Raw genomic sequence first — 24,155 nt, forward strand, 5'->3', positions numbered from 1 at the left:
CCAGGATCCAGACACAGGATCTGGATTCTTTTATTTTTTAAAATAACTTTATTATTTATTGGGCTTCCCCGGTGGCTCAGATGGTAAAGAATCCACCTGTAATGTGAGAAACCTGGGATGGATCCCTGGGTCAGGAAGATCCCCTAGCGCAGGGCATGGCAACCCACTCCAGTATTCTTGCCTGGAGAATCCCATGGTCAGAGGAGCCTGGTGGGCTACAGTCCATGGGGTCACAAAGAGTCAGACACAACTGAGCAGCTAAGCACACAGACAGCACATTTATTTATTGGCTGCGCTGGGTCTTCACTGCTGCGTGGGCTTTTCTCTAGTTTCAGAGATGCAGGATTACTCTCTAGTTGTGGTGCTCCGGCTTCTCATTGCGGTGGCATCTCTTGTTGCAGAGTGGACTCTAGGGTGCACGGGTTTCAGTAGTGTGGCATGTGAGCTCAGTAGTTGTGGCTCCTGGGCTCTAGAGCACAGGCTCAGGTGTTGTGGTGCATGGATTTAGTTGCTCCACAGCATGTGTGATCCTCCCAGACCAGGGATTGAATCTGTGTTTCCTGCATTGGCAAGCAGATTCTTTACCACTGAGCCAGCAGGGAAGCCCAGACCTAGACTCTTAATCACTAACTTACAGTATTATGACTCACTGGAGTCATCAGGGGCATTTCCCCACCAGGGGATGCAACCCCCAGGTTGGGTCCACCCTTGCTTTTATGTATGGAGCTCGGTTCTATGTATGATTCCATCATTAGATGTCTGGCCTGGGTCAAGTTGTCTGACCTCTGTCTGCTCATGTGTAACACCTATGGTCATTACACGCACAGACTTACCTCCTAGGGTCTTTGTGAGAACAAGTCAAAGGAAGGTGATGAAATACATTTGAAACTCACCAGGCATTTTTTCAGCTCTGACTATTTCCAGGTGCAAAATACTAGCACCAGAGGTGACTCAGGCATAGATCCTGACCTCTAGAGAGTGTCAATTAGGGGGAACAGTATGAACTTGAGCAAACTTGTGAGCTTTAATATTTGATGGGAGATAGTAAAGGACAAGATCCATAGGATCTCAAAGAGTTGGACATGATCTAGTGACTAAACAGCAATAACAACAAACAGTACAGACTTAGTAGCTCAAAGCCAAGGCAGAGTATCTTGGACTCAAATAAAATGCTTGGAGAGATGAAAGAGAAAACAATCCCAACACTGGGAAATATTTGGAGGGGGCAGTCTGAGCCGGGGATTTGAGGGAAAGACGATGAGATACTTTCAGACTGGCAGGCTAAGAGAAGTAGGGGCCACAAGGTGTGAACAAGTGGTGTGTGTGCAGGAACTGTGAGTCTGTCTGTCCATCTCTGGGCTGATAGGATAAAGTAACAGTTGGGATATGAAGGTTTTCAAGCCATGATGAAGACTTCATCATGTATGTTCTAATAAATGAGAACTAATTTTGCACAGGGGAGTGACATACCATCTATGTGGGGAAGACCTTTTTGGGGTTTCATTAGAGGGAGCCCAGAGCCTGGGAGGTGGGTGACAGGGGCATTGAAATGATCTGGGCATAGGGTGATAAAGACCTGAGTGAGGGCAATCTCAGAGGGGATAGAGAGGAAGTGAGGGGGACTAAAGACATTCTAAGAGGAGAGTGGACATGGGCTTCCCTGGTGGTCCAGTGGCTAAGACTCCAGGCTCCCAATGCAGGGGACCTGGATTCGATCCCTGGCCAGGGACCTAGATCCCATACACAGTAACTAAGAATTCACATGCTGTAACTAAAAAGATTGCAGATCCTGCATGCTGCAACCAAGACCAGGCACAGCCAAATAAATATTAAAACAAAAAAGGAGGTGGACAATGCTTGGGAAGGAAGAAGGAAGAAAGGGCTTTTTTAGACCATAGTGTGGTTACTCTCTACCCCTGCTGCTCACAGCCAGCTTACCCCGGAGGACAGCCATGGACATCTCTCTCTATTCGCTGGCCTTTTAACTTTGCTCAGAGCCACACAGCCCTGCCTTCCTCTGCCATCCTCCATTTGGATAATTTTCCTTAGAATGACTGTCATAGTCATAACTATAATAATTATGGAGGCAATAATAAGATTCTGAATGGATTGAGAGCCTTTCTTCTGAGGATGCTAATATGTATGAGGTGGGGTGAAAGGGGTCCTACTAGAAATACGATTAGATCCATTTGGTGGAAAACAACCCTTAGCAGTGTGAAAGGATGTAGACTTGAGGAACGTGTTTCTGCTCCCGAATAAGAACACATCTCCCACCTTAGTAGGGGCAAATATTTTCCTGCTCCCTGGTGGGCATCTCTGGGATGCAGATTTCCTGGTAGTGATGGAGAAGGATGCTCAGTACTTTGTCTCTCCTATCCATCACTGGGAAGCCTTCCCTGGGACCTTGGATGGACAATGAATCCTCCATTCCACTTCCAGTCTCTCTTATTATTCAACCATACGGTTAGCTCTAATAATAATGACACACAATATATCATCGCATTTCAAAGCCTGTTTGAATTCATGACTTCATTTAATTCTCATGACCACAGAAACTAGTATTATTATTATCATTCTCACTTTACAAATGTATTTGTTCAACAAACGCTCATGAAGCACCCAGTCGTGTGCTGATGGCAGACACTTAGTTCGAGATTAAGTAGCTGATGAAGACCCAAGCAAGATTCTAACTCAGGTCTTCTTTCTCCAAGCCATTGTCCCCCCTTTCCACATTGCTCTGTTCATTTTTTTTTCCCCCCTCTGTTCATTTTCAATTGAGGTAAACTACTAATTCTTAGCACTTTGTTGCTGGATATTTCATGTATGCATTTTTGTCTACTCAAACATGGCAAAGGTTTATAAAAAATAAAGGACCTTACAATTTCAGTTTATTATTATTAAACAATATTTTGAAGAAATATGAATATTAATAATAATATTAATGTGCTCATTAAAACGACAGAACAATTAAGAAAAATGTAAAGTTTTAGCCTCCTTCTAAATGGTCTGATGGCTGATCCTCACTGTATATGGTTTCTTCAGACAGATCTGAAAGCTTGGAAAGCCAGAGGGCCTAATGGCTGACAGTCTCTCCAGGCTTGCTGCATATTCTCAGTGTAAAGTAGAAGAACTTCCATTGGTCAGGTATGTGCTGCCCCCACATGGTGGAACTTGAAGTCTTCTGGTCTTCCAGGTGCTTCCCTCGTGGCTCAGTGGTAAAGAATCCACCTAGCAATGCAGAGGAGCCTGGTGGGCTACCGTCCATAGGGTCACAAAGAGTCAGACACAACTGAGCACATGTCCAAGACTGGCATCGCCTCCAATGCCACGTGAGGTTGTCTGTGCCTCTGCCTGGTCTTTTCATTAAACTCAACAAGCAAGTACAAAGGGCCATGCTCGGACCTCCCCCAGACTGGAAAGAGACCCGCTCTGTATAGCTGCACATTCGGCTCATGAGGGGAATTTACAAAACACTGATGCCCGGGTATAGCCCGTGGGCAGTTACACCAGAAGAGCTGCGGTGTTTCATCTAATCTTTTCCAGTGAGTCTATGCACCACGAGAGCTGAGAACCACTGTTGTGTTGGGGAAACTTGGCCTTGGCTGAAGGTAGTCGGTGAGATCCTGGCTGTTAATGTGAGGGTTGAGAGGATCTGTGGGGTTTTTGAGACAACTGACCATCAGTCCCATGGACTGAGTGCGAGAGGAGGAGACAAAAACATGCTACAGAGGCCTGGGTGTTTTTTTATTTTTTACAAATTGAGGTGTGATTGACATATACTAGTTTCAGGTGTACAACAAAATGATTTGATATTTGCATATATTGTGAAATGATCATCACAATAGGTCTAGTTAACATCCACCACTGTACAAACTTTCAGAACATTTTTTTTTTCTTGTGATGAGAACTTTTAAGATCTACTCTTTTAACAACTGTAAAGTATGCAACACAATATTTTACAACTATCATCACCAAACATGCATTTCACGCTCAGTTGCTCAGTTGTGTCTGACTCTTTGTGATGCCGTGGACTGTAGCACACCAGGCTCCTCTGCCCATGGGATTTCCCGGGCAAGAATACTGGAGTGGGTTGCCATTTCCTTTTCCAGGAGATCTTCCTGAGCCAGAGATCGAATCTGTGTCTCCTACATTGGCAGGTAGATTCTTTACCACTGAGCCAAAGGGCAAGCCCATATTTCACCCGGACTGGAGGGGAGCCAAAGCAGAGGCCTGGGGACTGGCAGCCCGGGACAGGGTTGGAGGATCACTCTGGCTGTGCACACATCCTGTGGCCACGCATCCCACTCTGTCTTGACTCCCAGATGCTGCTTCTCTGCACAGACATCTCGGTCAAAGCAGCTGCTCACAGACCTGAGGCCAGGTGTGAGGTTTCTGCATTCTGGCAGCTGGTTTTACACGGGGACACCCCCACAGGCACTCAGCTCCAATGGATGAATCACCCGTTCTCTTGTGGTTGCAAGTGACAGAAACCCAACCTGGAGCTGCTAAAACAAAGATGGAATTTGTTGGCTCAAGTGACAGAGAGTTTAGTGGTATGACTTCAGATGTGACTTGATCCCAGAAACTATCATGATGGTCAGGGGAATACAAGGCTCTGATAAGGTCTGATGTGTGTCACAGCCCCATCCTGGGAGCAGGGGACGGACTCGGTACCATCATCTGGTGGCTCAGCCATCTGGTGGCTCAGCCACCTGGTGGCTCAGCTGGTAAAGAATCTGCCTGCAATGCAGGAGACCCCAGTTTGATTCCTGGGTCAGGAAGATCCCCTGGAGAAGGGATCAGATACCCACTCCAGTATTATTGGGCTTCCCTGGTGGCTCAGACAGTAAGGAATCCACCTGCAATATGGGAGACCTGGGTTCGATCTATAGGTTGGGAAGATCCCCTGGAGAAGGGCATAGCAACACACTTCAGTATTCTTGCCTGGAGAATCCCATGGGCAGAGAAGCCAGGTGGGCTACAGTCCATGGAGTCACAAAGAGTCAGACATGACTGAGTGACTTTCACTTTCACTTTCTACGTCCATCCACAGTGACAAGGAGAAAGAAGAAGGACACTCTTTCCCCAACATAGTTGGGGTGATTTATAGGCACCTGTTATATAAGTTGGACTGGTGCCTGGTTATAAATGGAAAAAAGGATAGGATGAAGGCAAGGTACCAAAATCAGACTGAGAGCCCAGTGACTGAATTGGAAAGTGATGCAGCAGAGGAAGCAAGGCTCAGTTAAGTACCAGCAAGTAAGCTCATCAGACTGAAAAGCATGCTCAAGGTTATGAGAAAAGACCGCTGTTGGAGGTGGAAGCTGCAGGGCCCCAGCTGGACAGGGTCTGAGTTAGGGCAGGGAAAACACTAGCATAGGGGTTATCATGCAGTGATGTGCAAGCCATCATTATTAACAAAAATGGAGTGCCTCTGAAATGCTCCTGGTCCTGGCTAAATTGGGAAGAAAATGCCTAAACTTCTACTGCTAACATCTATGAATCCAGAAAACTGTTATTAGAGATTAAGAAAATAAGGGAGATTTCAACTTGGACCTAGGAAGGACCTGAGCAAGCAGCTAGATTCTTCAGCTCAGGTGTCCAGCTAAATAATAGGCAGAGAATGAAAGACAGGAAGGAAGGGAGGGAGGGAAGAAGGAAGAAGGGAGAGAGGGATGGGGGAGAGAGAGAGAGCAAGAGGCAGAAGGAGAGTAAAGAGGAAGGAGATGAGGAGGAAGGAGGAGTGATAAAAGGAGGAGGAGGGGAAGGTGGGTAAGCTGGGGAGAAAAGGAAGGAAAATAAGGAAAGGAGGGAGGGAGGAACGAGGGGAAAGAAAGGACAAATGAAGGAAATGAAAGGAAGTGGAAGGAAACTGAGCAAGCAGAGAGGCAAGAAAGGAAGAAGGGCCATAGAGGTTTTTGTTGTTTTTTTCTTTCCAGAAGCAGCAGTAGTATAATTTAAAGTCAAAGTCGGCAGGAGAGCACAACAGGAAGCTTGGAGGTTCCCCCACTTCCTCACCCCCCACAGCGGCTTCGGGTCAGCTCTGTCAGCCACCCACTTGCCTGGGGAAGGAAACGAGGCCCAGGGAGAGGAGAGTTGTGCCACAGACTGCAGGCATTCATGCTCTCGCCTCTTCTACTTAATAGGTCTAAAGCTTTAAAGAATTTGCTTCTAGGTACGTGATACAATTAGACCCCCAGAGACACACTGGGAGCCATGAACAGCTGAATAAAGGTAACGGGGAACAGACTTACAGAATTAGGGAAAGAGACCAAGCAGAAAGCAGATAACTTAAATTTCCATAATTTAGACAGCAAGGCAATTTAACAAACCATATTGACAGCCTTGAAACTTTGTCAAGAACCCTAAGTTATAAGAACTCCTAAAGAAAAGAAAAATGGAAAGAAGAACAAAATAATTTTGTTTTTGGAAAAAAAAATCCTTCTTCAACATAATCAGGTTTGTAAAACCATCGTCCTTTGCACTCTGTTGCATGTAGGAAAAGTCTGATAAAGCAGCTGGACCAGTGGGTGTTAACACTTGGCTTCAAGCTCTTCTTACCTCCACTCTTCATATTCATCCAGTGGGTTCTCCATGGGTGTTCTTTCTTACTGTCTGTTCTGCTACTGGTCCTACCCATGGGGAAGGATTTCCCTAGTAGTTGTAGCTCCTAAGTTGACCTTGGGTAGGGGGCATGGTGGCTCCCAAACCTTGTTGGTTGCAAGTGACAGCTAACCACAGGTAGAGTCACCAGTGGGAGCTGGCTCCACCCCCAGAGATCTGAGTCTTGTGGTCTCTAATGGGACCCAAGCACTGATATGTTCAAAGAAGCCAACGATGTGGTTTTAATGTGCACTGGGGTTTGAGAACTTCCCAGGCATCCGGAGGAAATCTAGTCCTTTTAATTCACAATTGGTGAAGTTCAGGGACTTTGGCAGAGTTTTTGTTTGTTTATTTTTGGCTGTACTGCATCTTTGTTGCTTTTGGGTGGGCTTTTTCTAGTTGCAGCAAGCAGGAGCTACTCTTCATTGCGGTGAGCAAGCTTCTCATTGCAGTGGCTTCTCTTGTTGCAGAGTACAGGCTCTAGGCACGTGAGCTCAGTAGTCATGATGCACTAGCTTAGCTGCTCTGTAACATATGGGATCTTCCTGGAGCAGGGATTGAACCAGTGTCTCCTGCACTGGCAGGCAGATTCTTATCCACTGCACCAACTTTGGTGGAATTTTTTTGAGGGCTTTATTTGAAGATATGTGAAGAGGCATTTTCTTGTATTACAGCTCAAAGGGATCTCATCCTGGTGTACTGAGGAAAATTCTCTCACTTCTCATTGAGAATCCTCACCGAGAAATCCTGAAGGCAGAATTTTTGGCAACTGTTTTTGTTGGCTTGCTTGTTTATTTGTTTCAGATGTGGGTATAGTGCAATATCATATTCCAGCACACACACACACACATACACAAAATACACAGACAAAGAGAATGCATATCCAATAACTACATAGTCACAAACAAAAAGGAGACACTGAACAACTATTGGCAGATGATGGATATATCAGAGATGAAACCAGTGGACTGTACAGGATGCAGAGAAAGCAATAGCAAGTATAAAATTTGTAACATTAATCCAGACTTTAAAAAGAAAAATAAAATCCTCCATGGAACACCTAACCAAGTAATTAAAATCATTATAAAATCAACAAATCAGTCAGCCCTTGCAAAAAACTAATTGTAACAGTAGGAAAAAAAATAGGTGGAAAAAATGAAAATGGAAGACATATTAACCCAAGAGTGAAAAATCGAGATTTGATTTTTTATTTAAAAGTATGACTAAAATAGTCTGGCTTGAGCGACCAACAAAAAAGAGAAAGAATATTATGAGGATATTAACTTGTTTTAAAAAGGCAATTATCATCATTTAAAAAGGCAATTATCATCATAGAAAAATCATATTTCCCTTGAATGTTATATACCAGTTCATGTAACTGTAACAGCTACAAACTGCTATGCAAATTAAATTAAACTGCTTGGGAACCCAAACTTTCAGAAAGTCTGGTCCTTGGCTCATAAGGGAGACTCAAATGTGGTCCAAACTTGGAGGTTCCAAGAGCCAGTGAGACCATGTCTGTGTGTGCTGTGCTCAGTCGTATCCAACTCTTCAACTTCACAGCTGCTGTCCATGCGATTTCCCAGGCAAGTATACTTGAGTGGGGTGTCATTTCCTTCTCCAGGGAATCTTCCCGACCTAGGGATTGAACCTGCATCTCCTGTGACTCCTACATTGGCAGGTCCACCTGGGAAGCGAGACCATACCTGGGGGACCAATGCTACTGTTGCTGCTATTCCCTCAACATGCCACAAGAGGGTGCTGTTGAGAACTGTGCCCTTAGTCTGATGGCTGCTGGTCTAATCACCTCTAGTGTATCCCATCACTTCATGGCAAATAGATGGGGAAACAGTGGAAACAATGACAGACTTTTTTTGGCTGGGGCGGGGGGGTGGGATCCAAAATCACTGCAGATGGTGAGTGCAGCCTGAAATTAAAAGACGCTTGCTCCTTGGAAGAAAAGCTATGCCAATCTGTATAGCATATTAAAAAGCAGAGACATTACTTTGCCAACAAAGGTCTGTCTAGTCAAAGCTATTGGAGAAAGAACTGGCAACCCACTCCAGTACCCTTGCCTGGAGAATCCCCTGGACAGAGAAGCCTGGTGGGCTACAATCCATGGGGTCACAAAGAGTCGGACATGACTGAGCAACTAACACACACACACACACACACACACACACACACACACACACAGAGGCAGTTGTATGGAGAAGGAAATGGCAACCCATTCCAGTACTCTTGCCTGGAGAATCCCATGGACAGAGGAGCCTGGTGAGCTACAATCCACAGGGAAACAAAGAGTTGAACACGACTGAGTGACTAACACACACACACACGGTAAAAGCTATGGTTTTGCCAGTAGTCATGAATGGATGTGAGAGTTGAACTATAAAGAAACCTGAGCACTGAAGAATTGATGTTTTTGAACTGTGGTGTTGGAGAAGACTCTTGAGACTGCGAGGACATCAAACCAGTCAATCCTAAAGGAAATCAGTCCTAAATATTCACTGGTAGGACTGATGATGAAGCTTAAACTCCAATACTTTGGCCACCTGATGCGAAGAACTGACTTATTGGAAAAGACACTGATGTTGGGAAAGATTGAAGGCAGGAGAAGGGGATGACAGAGGATGAGATGGTTGGATGGCATCACCAACTTGATGGACATGAGTTTGAGCAAGCTGTGTGAGTTGGTGACGGACAGGGAAGTCTGATGTGCTGCAGTCGACAGGGTTGCAAAGAGTGGGACATGACCGAGCAATTGAACTGAACTGAACTGAACTGGCCAGAGGGGGCTCTCTGAAGGAGGGTGGCCCTGTGGACTCCATTTCCAAGATACTACTTTCCATCTGTGCTCTTCCCTGGATTCCCAAGGCCTCAGCTCCTTATACACAACCCTCCCTGACATTCACCCATTCTCCCCTAGCCTTTAAATATTTGGCTAAAATTTCAAGAAGACCCATATTCAGGGTCCAAGTGTCCCTTTTCTGTACAATTTTACCCTCTTTTTTTCCCTTCTGCTCCTCAAACTCTAGCTACTTTAGCAGTTCTCAGCTCTGATGAATGTGAGACTTATATGAGTGTTTCTCTTCTCCCAAGGATCACAGACCTGCATTGCATGTTATGCTTGAGCAATAACTGCTCTATATATTTTGTTCAGGTTTATAGTTAATCACCGAAGAAGGCAATGGCACCCCACTCCAACACTCTTGCCTGGAAAATCCCATGGACAGAGGAGCCTGGTGGGCTGCAGTCCATGGGGTCTCTGGGAGTCGGGCAGGACTGAGCAACTTCACTTTCACTTTTCACTTTCATGCATTGGAGAAGGAAATGGCAACCCGCTCCAGTGTTCTTGCCTGGAGAATCCCAGGGACGGGGAGCCTGGTGGGCTGCCATCTATGGGGTCGCACAGAGTCAGACACGACTGAAGTGACTTAGCAGCAGCATAGTTAATCACAGTAGGATGGTACATCTGATACCTTTTATTCCATCATGACTGGAGTCAGAAGTGTCTTCTTCAAAAACTCTTCTCTCACACATCTACAGATAATCTCTCATCAGTTCAGTTCAGTTCAGTCACTCAGTCATGTCAGACTCTTTGCTAGGACCCACAACAGATTTCCCAACCTGGGGATCTGGCAAAGGGATTGAGAACCTCCAGGGAATTTGATTTTGGAGGCCAGTGGGATTTGATTACAGAGTTTACACAGGACTGGGGAAACAGACTCTTGGAGGGCACAAACAAAACCTTATATGCACTAGGACCCAGGAGAAAGGAGTGGTGACCAAACCAGAGACTCACCCAGACTTGCCTGGGAGTGTCCAGGAGTCTCTGGTGGAGGCTTGGGTTGGTGGTGGCCTGCTGCAGGGTTGGGAGCAGTGAGTAAGGCACTATGTATATGGGACCTTTTGAAGGAGGTCCCTGTTATCTTAAGTACCCCCACCATAGTTTGGTCTCAGGTCAAACAACGGGGAGGAATACAGCCTCGCTCATCAGCAGAAAATTGGATTAAAGATTTACTGAGCATGGCCCCACCCATCAGAATCTCTCATAAAGATGGAGAATTTTACCCACTAGTGAGCATTTTACTGGTTTTTGCAGAAGTCACCATTCAAATGTGTATGGGGGCTCAGTAAATAACATAAATGAGTGAAGAGCATTGGACGGGAATTTTATTGTATTGGAAATGTTCCTGGTCTCAAGAGTATTCAATATCCAACTCTATACAAGTGCTACTACACAACAATATGCACCTGGTATTGCATCTCCAGCTACAATATAACAAGAGAAATTCCCCAGTATAATAATGCATTCTTCTTTGAGATGCCCCCATGAGGTCTGTTTCCCTATGTTGATCCAAACATTCCAGATATCACCCTTGGTATACACTGACTAGAGACAAATAATATTAGGGCTTTTCCCTACTCTCTATTGATTTGACCATAGTTGGGAAGCTATAGTCCACCCTGAGCAACACACTTTTATAGGGTCATAGGTCACCCAGACCTCATCAAGAGGTCATTGGTTTAGGACCCTGCATGTGCTCCACTCTATTGTGGGTTGGTAAATAGAACTGGGGATATTTAGACCAGTTTCTTTCATCTTCAGTTCAGTTCAGTTGTTCAGTCATGTCCGACTGTTTGTGACTCCATGAATTGCAGCATGCCAGGCCTCCCTGCCCATCACCAACTCCCAGAGTTCACTCAGACTCACGTCCATCGAGTTGGTAATGCCATCCAGCCATCTCATCCTCTGTCGTCCCCTTCTCCTCCTGCCCCCAATCCCTCCCAGCATCAGAGTCTTTTCCAATGAGTCAACTCTTCGCATGAGGTGGCCAAAGTACTGGAGTTTCAGCTTTAGCATCATTCCTTCCAAAGAACACCCTTAGTCTTTATTTTATGAACATTGTGAATATTGTGATCACCGTGTGATCACAATGTAATTATTGTGATCATTGTGATTATCAACAGTCTTTATTCAGTCAACAAAATATTTTGAATAATGACTGCTATGGTCAGAATGTTCATAAATGTGTAAAATCCATATGTTGAATATCTAACCTTCAATATAATGGTGTTATAAAGTGGGACCTTTGGGCAGTGATTAGATCATGAGGATGGAACCCTCATGAATGGGATTAGTGCCCTTGTAAAAGAGAACCCACAGAGCTCCCTAGTCCTTCCCATTGTGTGAGGTTAAAATGAGAAGTCTGTGACTCAGAAGAGGGCCTTCACATGACCTCATTGGTACCCTGATCTCAGACTTCCAGAACTTCACAACTGTGAACAATACGTGTCTGCTGTTTTTTAAGACACCTGGTCTGTGGTTTTTGTTATAGCAGCGCAAACGGATGAAGATGATGACTATTCTCTTTCTTGCTATTTATATATTAACCTTGAAAAAAAATTTTTTAATTTATTTTTGGCTGTGCTGGGTGTTTGCTGTTACTCAGGCTTTTCTATAGCTGCAGGAGTCTCTAGCTGTGGTGTGTAGACTTCTCATTACAGTGGCTCGCATTGTTCTAGAGTTCTCGGGTGCACAGGCTCAGCAGTTGTGGCTCCCAGGCTCTAGAGCACAAGCTCAATAGTTGTGGCCCATGGGCTTTGTTTCTCCGTGGCACGTGGCGTCTTCCCGGATCAGGGATCAAACCTGTGTCTCCCGCATTGACTGGCAGATTCTTTACCACTGAGCCACCAAGGAATCCCCTATATTAACTGTTAATGATATTATTTATGAGGGTTCTTTCTCAGTTTTTTCTCATGAGAATTGCAATCTCTCAGTCTTATTCTGTTTTGTTTGTATTCTCATCTTTGGGCTCTTGTTTTGTTGAATTAAATTCTTATTGATGTAAAAATGATTGTGAAGAGCTTCCTTCAGTTCTTTGTGGCATTGTCACATTGTGGATCACTTGGTGGCTAAGTGATCCACCAAGCAGAGAGGACACAGTACCTAGGACCCAAAATACTTTTAGGAGCACAGAAAAATGTTATAATCTGTATTTCTTTTAAAATCAGAAAAAAATAAAATATTGAATATATACTATTGAATTCACTTTGGACTTTAATAATCTTTACACCAATCTGGTCAGAAAGTACACTTTTTAATATTTCTTTTATGGAGGAAGTGTCTTGCAGACAGAAAAGCTTCCAGAATTTATAAAAGTCATAATGTGACCCTGCTTATCATACCTAACAAAGCCAACATTCATCCCTTAATATTGTTTATTACCTTGTTCATAATTGAATTTTCCCAGCTATATCATAATTTTTGTTTTATAGCAGGCATTTGAACATAAGGTTCCAGATAAGTTTAACATTTAAATTTGGTTGTCACAACTCCTGAGTTGCTGATCTAAAAGGGTCCCTCTTCCCTTTCACCCCCTTGCCACTGACCTGCTGCAGACATCAGATTAATTGTCTTCACCAAGTTGATTGTCTTCCTACCTGCATTTGTCTATTTGCTTCTTTGTGGTGTCATCTGGCTTCTTTCTCATTTATTTCTTTTTACTACTAATTAATTAATTTTAATTTTTTATTGCGGCTGCATGTGGTGGCTTCTCTTGTTGCAGGGCATGGACTCTAGCGTGCATGGGCCCAGTGGTTTTGGTGCATGGGCTCTGTTGCCCCGTGCCATGTGAGGTCTTAATTCCCTGACCAGGGATGGAACCTGCATTGGAAGGCCAATTCTTAACCACTGAACCACCAGGGAAGTCCTTCTATTTATACTTATAAAAGGAAGTTAGCTCTACAGGCTTAATAAATTCATGTGCAATTTCCATGGCCAAAGTACTTTATTATAGCTGCAGCATGCCTCATGTCACATCACAACAAAGCTCTCAGAGTCTGTTGTTCCTATTTCATGATGCTAAGATCAATCATTTTATTCAGATAGTGATAATGATTTAATGCATTAGTAATTGTTGCCTGAAAATTTTTTTTCATTAGGCTTTGAAAAGGGTGATTTTTCTACTTTGTTCATTCTGGTCACAGCAGATTTTCTCACGCTCTAGAACAATCTTGTTCATATGGTTTATATAAAGAAGATAGGATAAAAACTTGTGTTTTCCTTTGAATTGAATGAAAATGACAGCTTTCATATTAAATTGTTGGTATCGTAGTCACTTTCATTGCTGCTCAGTGGATTGTTTCTCTTTTCCTCTATGTCTGCTGAAAATCTTAGAAGCAACAACAATCTGATAGCAATGAGTGTGATCCTCTCAATATTAGTTTTCACTAAAAGGGATCAGGATTTCTTAAAAGAATGGCTGATTTCAGATCTGGAGCAGAAAATATACAAGATGATCCTGGCATATTTTTCATGCCCCAAAGCTAGGAAATTAAAGAGTAATGGCTTGGGAAAATTGAATCACACTAGGAATAACATTCGCACTAGTAGTAAAGAATCCACATGCCAATGTAGGAGATGTAAGAGATGCAGGTTCAATCCCTGGGTCAGGAAGATCCCCTGGAGAAGGAAATGGCAACCCCCTCCAGCGTTCTTGCCTGGAAAATTCCATAGGCAGAGGAGCCTGGCAGGCTACTGTCCATGGGGCCTCAAAGAATCGGACACAACTGAGCGTACACACACAGAGCAATAACATAATGTCAAATTATCATCAAATATTAAATGACGTCAAATTTCTAGTCAGTATCCAACTTTTTTGTGTCTTCTTATTTTAGCATTTTGTTTGCATAAAGATCCCAGTAAGATTGAAGATCCAAGATATTTTGTTGGCTGCTCTATCCTCTGCTGCTGCTGCTGCTGCTGCTGCTTCTGCTAAGTCGCTTCAGTCATGTCTGACAATGTGCCATCCCATAGACGGCAGCCCACCAGGCTCCCTCGTCCCTGGGATTCTCCAGGCAAGAACACTGGAGTGGGCTGCCATTTCCTTCTCCAGTGCATTAAAGTGAAAAGTGAACTAAGTCTTACTTAATCTCTAGGTTCCTTTTCCATTATTTTTTACTGTTTAATAGTTGGAGAAATTAAGCCATTTGTCATCAATTTTCCTATCAAGTCTGCAATACATACTAAAATATATATTTTATGATGTCTGAAATTTACTTCATATAGATTGAGGCTGAGATTGTGATGGTAAGGTATATGGATGAAACAAGATTGTTCATGTATGGGGAGTTGCTGAAGTTATCTGATGGATATATGTGGGCTCATTGAAGTCTTCTTTCTGCTTTTACTTTACATTTTCCATAATAAAAATAAAGAAAATGTTCATCTGGCTTTAGAAAAGGGGAGAGGATAATAGCTTGAGTCAAAAGACATAGACATCCATTTATAGGGATTCTTTTGGCCAAAAATAGGAGAACATGAACGTCAAAAAAAAGGATAATGAAAGCGGCTGATTAAAACAAGTTGACTATGTGAAATTTATGTGAAGTAATGAGAGGGAGAGAATGAGATAGACAAATAGAAATATACATGCAATGTTTTAGATATTGTTAAATTTCCCTCCATAGGGTTGCACCCATTTTTTTAATCACTTTTAAAAAAGTATGAGCGTATATGTTTCCATACAGCCTCACCAACAGAATATATCGTTGAATTTAGTAGGTGAGAAGTGGTGTTCGAGGGTAGCTTTAATTTACACTTATTATAAGGTATGTTGAGCAACTTTTTCATGTTTAAAGTCTATTTTCAATTATTTTACTTAGAACTCTGTGTTCATATTTAAACATTTTTTTTCCATTGAATTGTTGGCCTATTCCTCAATTTCTAAGTGCTTGCTGTATATTGGAGAGAGTAGCCATCTGTCTGTGATACAAGCTGAAAAATTACTTTTCCACTTTCTCATTAGTCTTTTGACTTTACTTGTTGCCATTTTATTTTCATTTTATTTGTGCTCAGTCACTTTGTCATGTCTGACACTTTGCAACCCCATGAACTATAACTCTCCTCCAGGTTCCTCTGTCCATGAAATTTTCCAGGCAAGAATGCTGGAGTCGGTTGCCATTTCCTCCTCCAGGAGATCTTCCAGACCCAGAGACAGAACCAATGTCTCTTGTATCTCCTGCCTTGGCAGGCGGGTTCTTTACACTGCACTACTTGGGAAGCCCTTATTTTATTTATGTATGTATTTATTTTGGCTGCTCCGGGTCTTTGTTGAGGAATGTGGGCTTTCTCTAGTTGTGGCACCCTGGCTATGGCATGTAGGATCTTAGTTCTCCAACTAGGAAAACTAAGTGTTTGTTGCACTTGAAAGTGGATTCCACCAGGGAAGCCCCACTTGTTGCCATTTTAAAAATCACTGTACCGACGTATGATTGACATACACAGAGTTACACGTATTTTGTGTATACAGTTGCTGAGTTTGAAGATAAGTATATACCAATGAAACCATCACATTATCAATGCCACAGGTGTATTTATTACCTCCAAAAGTTGCCTCTTGTTTTCTTTATTATCTATTTACCTTTTCTCTGAACACTCAGCATAAGATCTACACTCTAAGCAAATTTTTAAGTACCCAATACAGTATTATCAATTATAGGCACCTAGCTTTAGGACTTAATCTAAAATAATTGTACTCTGTTCCTAGGAATAATGCTGATTTAGATTTTTTATATGAGTGAGATCAGGTATTTGTTCTTCTGTGATTGACTTAGACTGATATCTCCTAGGTCCATCGATATTTTCACAAATGACAAAGTTTCCTTCTTTTTTAAGGTTGCATATATGCAAATTGCCCACATTTTCTTTATCTCTTCATCCACCGATGGACTTTTAAGTTAATCCCATGTCTTGGCTGTTATCAATAATGCCGCAAAGAACACAGGAATGCAGATATCTCTTTGAGATCTTGATTTACATTCCTTTGGCTATAAATGCAGAAGTGAGGTTTCTGTATTATACAATAGTTCTATTTTTAATTAATTAATTTGTTTTGACTGTACTGTGCAGCTTGCAGGATCTTAGTTCCCTGGCCAGGGATTGAACCTGGGCCCTTGGCAGTGAAAGCACAGAGTTCTAACCACTGGACCGCCAGGAAGTTCCTTATTTTTAATTTATATATAATTTATTGAGATTTTTAAATCAAAAGGTGTTGAATTTTGTCAAATTTTTTTTTTTTTTGCATCTATGGAGTCGACCGCAAAATTTTTATCCTTCATTCCGTTAACCTGGTGATCACACTGATTGATTTTCACCTGTTGAACCTTCCTTGCATCACATGGATAATTCCCTCTTGGTCATGATGTATATATATTTAGTTAAAATTAATAAGTTAATTTCCACTTTATGTCTCTTAGTCCTCTGAGGGTCATTATTGTCTAGTTCATTATAGAGACAGCACTTGTGGTAATATTAAATATAATTCAAAAAATAAATCACTGCATTGTCTGTCTCTTATTCTTAATTTCTGAAAAACTCCTGGGCTGTTAAACAGTTAGGTGAGGGTGAAATTTTCCATCATGGTTGTTGAACACAAAGCTGTTTAGCATCTGTCAAACAAGTAAGCCCTTTATCTGTCCCACATTCAGGAAGAACACACCAAGAGTGAATGCTCTCTACCCTTCACTCACTGTTGATTGCATCTGTTCCCTTAGCTTTGCTGGCTCCATCCCTGTGGAAACTGCCTTGTACATTTGGAACTTACAACTCACCTGTTTTCCCAACTGCTTGGAGTTTTTGCATGGCACACATGGCCTACTCTGCTATTTGTGGACAGAAAGTGCACCTGCATATATTTTTGCAGAGACACAGGCTCTTTTCAGAAGGATACTCATGAACCTGGAAGCAGTGGCTGACTCTAGGAAGAGAAGCTGGGCATCTGGGAACCCCTGTGAATTTTCCATCATGCGTTCTTTCCCTGCTGCACAGAAATGAATACATTGAAATGGAAGAAAGAAAAGAAAAGAAAGATGGAGAATCATATCATGGACCAATCTTAAATCAATAGTGACTTAATAGGTGAAAACTGAGTCCATGCGGATGACTGTACCTTTTACGGCATCTCAAAGGTCTAAAGGATCACTGAGTATTGATCTCTATATTAAACAAAAAATTTTAAAAATTGAAGATCCATATTTTGACTCTGTGCTACTGTGTTATCAGATGGCATGAGTGTTATCCTGTTTACTTATTCACTCAACCAACAGAAATTCATTGTTGTTTACTATGTTCCATGCACCTGGCTGGATGTTTAGGATAGACAAAAGAGAGAACAAAATTTTTACTAAAACAATCTTTATCCTCAAATAGCTTGTAAGATGGGGTAACCCTGACCAAGCAGAGGCTTCATGAAGACTGGAGATGGAGAAGTACATTCTCCCAAAGCCGCAGCCCTCTCCCCTCTGGGTCCCTGCACGTCCTCCTCTACATCCCCAGAGCTCTCCTCCCTACAGCCAGCCTCTTACTGTTTTCCTGTCTCATTCTTCTCAGTTCTCGGTTGGGAGCAGCCGAAAGTCCGGGGAGACATCTTTTCACACTCTGCCTGGGGTCCCTGCTTACTCCTATCACAGAACATGACACGGCTAGTAACACAGCTGGTTTGTGGTTTATTGTGTTAGACCCTGAGCTCTGCTCATTGCTTAATGTCATGATCTGGCACAACTTCTGACCGTTAATATTAACACAATGAAGGTTATCAGTGGTGGTTATTCAGCTTGGACAAGAGAAACCTTGCAGGACAGAGGGTTCATGTAAGCTCGCCTTAAGCTTGTAAAGTCCTTTCATGGGCGCTGCAACAGAGAGCAGAGTCAAAGTGATGGATGTACATTCAAAAAGGCAGAGTTAGACTTTGTATCCAGAATGTTGTCATAATCGCAGGCACTTTTAAAAATTTTTGTTCATTTTTTATGTTTGGCTGTGGTAGGTTTTTGTGGCTGGGCAGGCTTTTCTCTAGTTGCAGTGCCCACTCCAGAGACTTCTCTTGCTGTGGAGCTCAGGCTCTAGCACAAGGGCTTCAGGAGTTGCAGCACATGGGCTCAGTTGCTCCTTGGCAAGGATCTTCCTGGACCAGGGATCGAAGCTGTGTCTCCTTCACTGGCAGGTTGATTCTTTACCACTGATCCACAAGGGAAGCCCCCATCACAGGTATTTTTAAAGTAAAGCCAAAAAATGGATGGTGCCAAAGGTGTTTTCAGTGTTTGCTGACATCAGAAATACAGATATGGTTGATCAGTTAAATCTACTGGAAAGTGCATGGCAGTTTTTTGTTTTTTCATTTTTGTTTTAAAATACAAAAGTAATACAAGTCCATACTGAAAAATCTGAAAATCATATAACATTAGAAAGAAAAATAACAACAATTGATAATTTGCTTAACAAGGATAAACTCTCTGAAATTTTGGTTGATTTTTTTCCTATCTTTTTGTGCTTACAGTCAAGAATGAAATGTAATAATTTTAAAATTATCTTGATTTTTTTCATTCAATATTATATATTTCTCTTATGTCATTACTTTTAGTTACTATTTTCAGTTTTAGTGACTATTACAAAGAACTATATGCTTTGACCCCACCATCCTATTTTTGAATTCTTGGTTAATATCTAATTTTTCCCTAATATAAATAATGCAAAGATAAACAGAATATGCAGATTTCTAATATTTTTAAATGAAAGTCATATAAGTAATACCTAAAAATGTTGCAGTCATAATTAGGCAATACAAGGCTTAAAGAAATTATTTTTTAATATTCTTTCTTAAATGTGTTCTGTAGGAGGTTTTATTGATAAATTTTTGTTAAATTGAAAGGTAACTCTCTATGACTTTCTCTGATAATTACATGATGAAGAAAATAGAAAAAAATCCAAGAAATTCTTTGCCTTGAAGTGCAGGGGAGTAATAGTACCTTCTTGTGACCAAATAGAAAATAAAAATAAATAAAAATAAAACCTGTCTTTATAACGATCATATGTCCCCCTCTAGTGGCCCAAATGGGTAAATGCCGTTTCTCCAAACACAAGAGCTAAAGTTTAATTTATAGAATCATGAGATGAAGTAAGAGGAATACTAGCGAGTACATAGTTCAGTTTCCTCATTTACAAAGGAGCAATCATAAGAGGGAAGTGACTTGAGCAAGGCTTTTACAGACGTTAGGAATGGAGCCGAGAATAAAACTCTGGTTTTTAGATGTTGTGACATATGCTGCCTGCTGGCCCAGCCCTACTCCAGATGCTGCCACTCTGTCTCATTTCCTTCTCCTGGTGTTGTGTGTGTGTGTGTGTGTGTGTGTGTGTGTGTGTGTGTGTGTGTGGAGCGAGGAGGGTAGGCGTTAGAGTCCTTCCTTGTGAGAAATCTGAGCATCGTATAAATATTAGTAGCTGCCACCTGCAAATATGCATAGTGCAGTTTTCCTAGATACAACCCACCCCCAACTTCCCCCGACTCAGTTTCTTCTCCTGATATCCTATAGAGACTGTCATACAATCTGAAAACCAATGTTGCCACAGAGTCTTAGGTCCTTCCCTGGGAAAATGACCTGAGCACCAGCCCCAACCCCTCCCCTCACCCCAAGAGGAAATCTCAGTAGGGCTCTTGATCACTCTTTCTCACATGGGGTGCAGGGGCTCCTGAGAAGCATGGCCTTACAAAATGAGTCATACATTCATTTCTCATTGTTGTTCAGTAGCTCAGTCAGTTTCGACTCTGCAACCCCATGAATGGCAGCAGGCCAGGCTTCCCTGTCCTTCACTGTCTCCTTGAGTTTGCTCAAACTCATGTCCATTGAGTTGGTGATGACATCCAACCAACTCATCCTCTGTCTCCCCCTTCTCCTCTTGCCCTCAATCTTTCCCTGAATCTGGGTCTTTTTAAAATTAAAAAATTTTTTTGGCTGCACTGGGTCTTCATAGCAGCCAGCAGGCTCAGTTGCCCTGAAGCATGTGGGATCTTAGTTCCCCGGCCAGGAATGGAACCCACGTCCCCTGCACTGTAAGGTGGATTCCTAACCACTGGACCACCAGAGAAGTACCATCTTAATACCTTTAAACTTTGAAAACCTCATGTAACTTCTGGCAAGACAAGATTCTATAGGACCAGGATCCCACTTCAATAATCTTATTCTTCACAAAGATCATTTCTATTGGGTATTAGTAAGTCATAATGGGAGACTTTCCCAGGCCACAGTTTCCCTGGGATCAGCAGGACTGAGGTTCATTTTGGAGGATTAGGGATTCAGGTTCCTCCTACCCATAGTTCCAGGTGGACCCTTTGCCTGATGATATAAGCACACTCTGCATTTAGTGAGGCTTTCATATATGCAAGCTCACTGGGCCAAGGAACAAAGAAAGAGACTCGATGAGAGATTCCACACACACCAACATTTAAAGAGAGGGCAGAAAAATGTGTTTAGTAAAAGAAAGAAAGACCCATCAGAGAGGAAGGAGGAGAGTTAAGAGAGAAGAGACTCACACAAAGAAAAAGGGAAGCGTTGTAACATGAACAACAGTGTTTGATGCTGCAGGTGGAGCAGGTATGAGAAGGGTTAAGACGTTGGAGTTGGCGATTCCACGGCCATTGAGGATTTGCCATGGTGCTTTTGCAGTTTCATTGAAGTGGTCAGGGCGGCAGTCAGTAGTGGATTGAGGAATGAGAGGATGGTGAGGAAGTGGAGGCAGGGAGTGCAGGCAACTCCTTCAAAGCATTGCTCTTTTTTTTTTTTTTCCAGTATAGGTGGCATAGTGGTAAAGAATTCACCTGCCAATGCATGAGCTGTAGGAGATGTGGGTTCAGTCCCTGGGTCATGAAGATCCTCTGGAGAAGGAAATGGCAACCCACTCCAGTTTTCTTGCCTGGGAATTCCCATGGACAGAGGAGCCTGGTGGGCAGAGCCTGTGGGGTCCCAAGAGCCAGACAGGACTTAGTGACTAAACCACTACCGCCATACTCTTCTCCATGGTGACTGCACCAATTTACATTCCCATCAGCAGAGTAGGCAGGTTCCCTTTTCTCCACAGCCTCTTCTATTGTCTATTGTTTGTAGATGTTTGGATAATGGCCATTCTGACATCTGAGGTGATACCTCATTGTAGTTTTTATTTGCATTTCTCGATAATTAGTGTCGTTGAATAATGCTCTTAATTTAGAAAAGAGTGAAAGAAAGAAAAGCGTGATAGCCACAGGGAATCACAAATCCAAGGAAAATAAGCTGATATTTGTGCAGCTTTGTTAGCTTAGGAGGAGAGGTCAGTGAGGGGAAGGTTGAAGACGCTGCAAAAAAGGGGGGCAATGAATAGGGGTGATCTGGAGAAGCAATGAAGGCGGGACGGGCTTCTTCTGAGATGAGAGAATGGCTGGGAGCACTTCCTCTTCCCTTAGAATCTTCCATTCTCTCCTTCTTCACGTGGAACCCAGGGCAGCAGGATGTGTGAGTTAGTCATTCAGTCGTATCCAACTCTTTGTGAGCCCATGGACTGTAGCCTGCCAGGCTTCTCTGTCCTTGGAATTCTCTAGGCAAGAATACTGGAGTGGGTTGCCATTTCCTTCTCCAGAGGATCTTCCCGACCCAGAAATCGAACTCTGGTTTCCTGCATTGCAGGTGGATTCTTCACCATCTAAGCCATCAGGGAAGCCTGTGTAGGTAGGGAATCAGAGGCTTGAAGGAAGAAAACCATAAGTCACGTGGTCCCTGGCATCTTAGTCATGCTACACCCGTGGGTGGAGAAATCAAACCACTTCAAAGAGTTCCTGAGTTCTATTCTTTCTCTATCTTCACTTCTCTGTTTATATCATTAGTATGGAACAACCTCTTTAATCTCTCTATCCTGCAGGGGTCATTCAAATAGAATTATGGTCAAGAAACAGGAAAAGTTGGAAAAGACCAACTCTGTGGGTTATACAGATCTCCTCAACACCAAAATCATGTTTGCAGGTTTTCCCTTCATTCTCAGTTGTTTTTGAGGGAAGTTACTGACTTATCCTGCCATTTCCTATCAGGGTGCTGTTTTGAGGATTTACAAAGAAAAACTTCAGGCAATCAGTGCTGGATTCCTGGGATGGGAACTGGGATAGAGGTTCTGGATTCAGGATTCAGAACATGGAAGAGTCCAGAGTGAGTTCTGAGAGGGGTTGTGCATGTGGGAAGAAAGAACTTAGACCTCAGACCTACATCCACAGCCTTAGGAGCCTGAGGGTGGGGACCACTGATCCAAGGGCCATGGGGACTGGAATTGGTTCTCATCAGGAAGCTCATTTCATCAGTGGATACAACTGCCTGTCCTGAACGTTGTGACCCATCTTCACTGATGTGCCCACATGGCCCCCAAAATGGTGGTTTTATGGTCCCTCAATGGAGGTTGGATGGACCTCTCTGAATGAAGTAGTCTTCACCCAAAGCTGCGTGGGACCCTGAAAGTGAAACCCCATTCAGAAAGCAGATGAGTTGGTGATCCACAGGGTAAAATAACAGATAGGCACTGGAATTCTTGAAGAGTTTGTACTGACATCTTCTGGGGCTTCCCAGGTAGTGCTAGTGTTAAAGAACACACCTGCCAATGCAGGAGATGTCAGAGATCCAGGTTCAGTCCTTAGGTCAGCAAGATCCCCTGGAGGAGAACACAGCAACCTACTTCAGTATTCTTGCCTGGAGAACCCTATGGACAGAGGAGCCTGGCAGGTCGCACACAGTAGGACACAACTGAAGCTATTTAGCATGCACACACTGACATCTGCTAAGCTTCAAGAGTTTCTCACTTAGAGTCAGTCTATTCTTCATCTGTTGAAATCTAATACCTTGTTGGATTCTAGGCTGGCTAAGAGGAAAACTATCACAGGAGAGCTGGTTCTTATCTTTTTCTCCAGGTGTGGTTACATCAAAGGATAAAAAAGTTCCATCTTAAATATTTGGGCTTTTTTTTGACAAGTGTTTCAGCCCCCATCCCAGATCAGAAGCCCCACAACCTCATAGGACTACTTGATTCCTTTCCTTGGTATCCCCTTTTTGCGTCCCCCTACTCCCTCGGTTATACCGGCATCCCACCTGCCCAGTCTCTTTCTATAGGTCCCAGGCAGACTCCCCAGGTTCTGAGTAACTACTTACCAGCATGTTACAGCAGACTCAAGTACAGATCCTCTGGAATCTGGCTTTCTGAAGAGCAATCAGTGGGGAGGTGGTGTGGAGGAAACCCTCTCTCTTTTCTATTTATTTAATTTTGGTTGTCCTGGGTCTTTGTTGCTGTGGGTGGGCTTTCTCTAACTGTGGCTAGCAGGGGCTACTCTTCCTTGCTGTGTGAGGGCGTCTCAGTGCAGTGGCTTCTCTTGTTGCAGAGCACAGGCTCTAGGTGTACTGGCTTCAGTAGTTGCAGCATGAGGGCTCAGTAGTTGTGGCTTGAGGGCTCTAGAGCGAGCTTCAGTAGTTGTGACACATGGGTTTAGTTTCCCTGTGGCATGTGGAATGTTCCCAGACCAGGGATGGAACCCACGTCCCCTGCATTGGCATGCAGATTCTTATCCACTGTACCACCAAGGAAGTTCCAAAATCCTCTCTCCTGAGTGAACATGCATGCTCCAAGCATGCTGGCTGTGCACCACGAATGCCACTTTTCTCTTTTAATGTTTAGCAGTGAGTGCGGACATCATCCTCACCTAGACGCCCAG

The 24,155-nt window shown here is 43.1% G+C and overlaps 1 long non-coding RNA gene across 2 annotated transcripts in view; it reads left to right on the forward strand.

Moving 5' to 3' along the window:
• The window catches only part of LOC133257101 (uncharacterized), a 31,676-nt gene that overhangs the window by 5,698 nt on the left and 1,823 nt on the right, over positions 1–24,155 (forward strand). Inside the window, exons 2-3 of one of the 2 annotated variants that reach the window (XR_009739404.1) lie at positions 3,043–3,144; positions 17,164–17,679. This is a non-coding gene — a long non-coding RNA (uncharacterized LOC133257101). Of the gene's footprint in view, positions 1–3,042; positions 3,145–17,163; positions 17,680–24,155 lie in introns of those variants that run through there. The other variant, XR_009739403.1, reaches the window with a different exon arrangement.

This window comes from Bos javanicus, chromosome 11 (genome assembly GCF_032452875.1).
Source record: "Bos javanicus breed banteng chromosome 11, ARS-OSU_banteng_1.0, whole genome shotgun sequence".
In the NCBI taxonomy this organism is placed as follows: domain Eukaryota; kingdom Metazoa; phylum Chordata; class Mammalia; order Artiodactyla; family Bovidae; genus Bos; species Bos javanicus.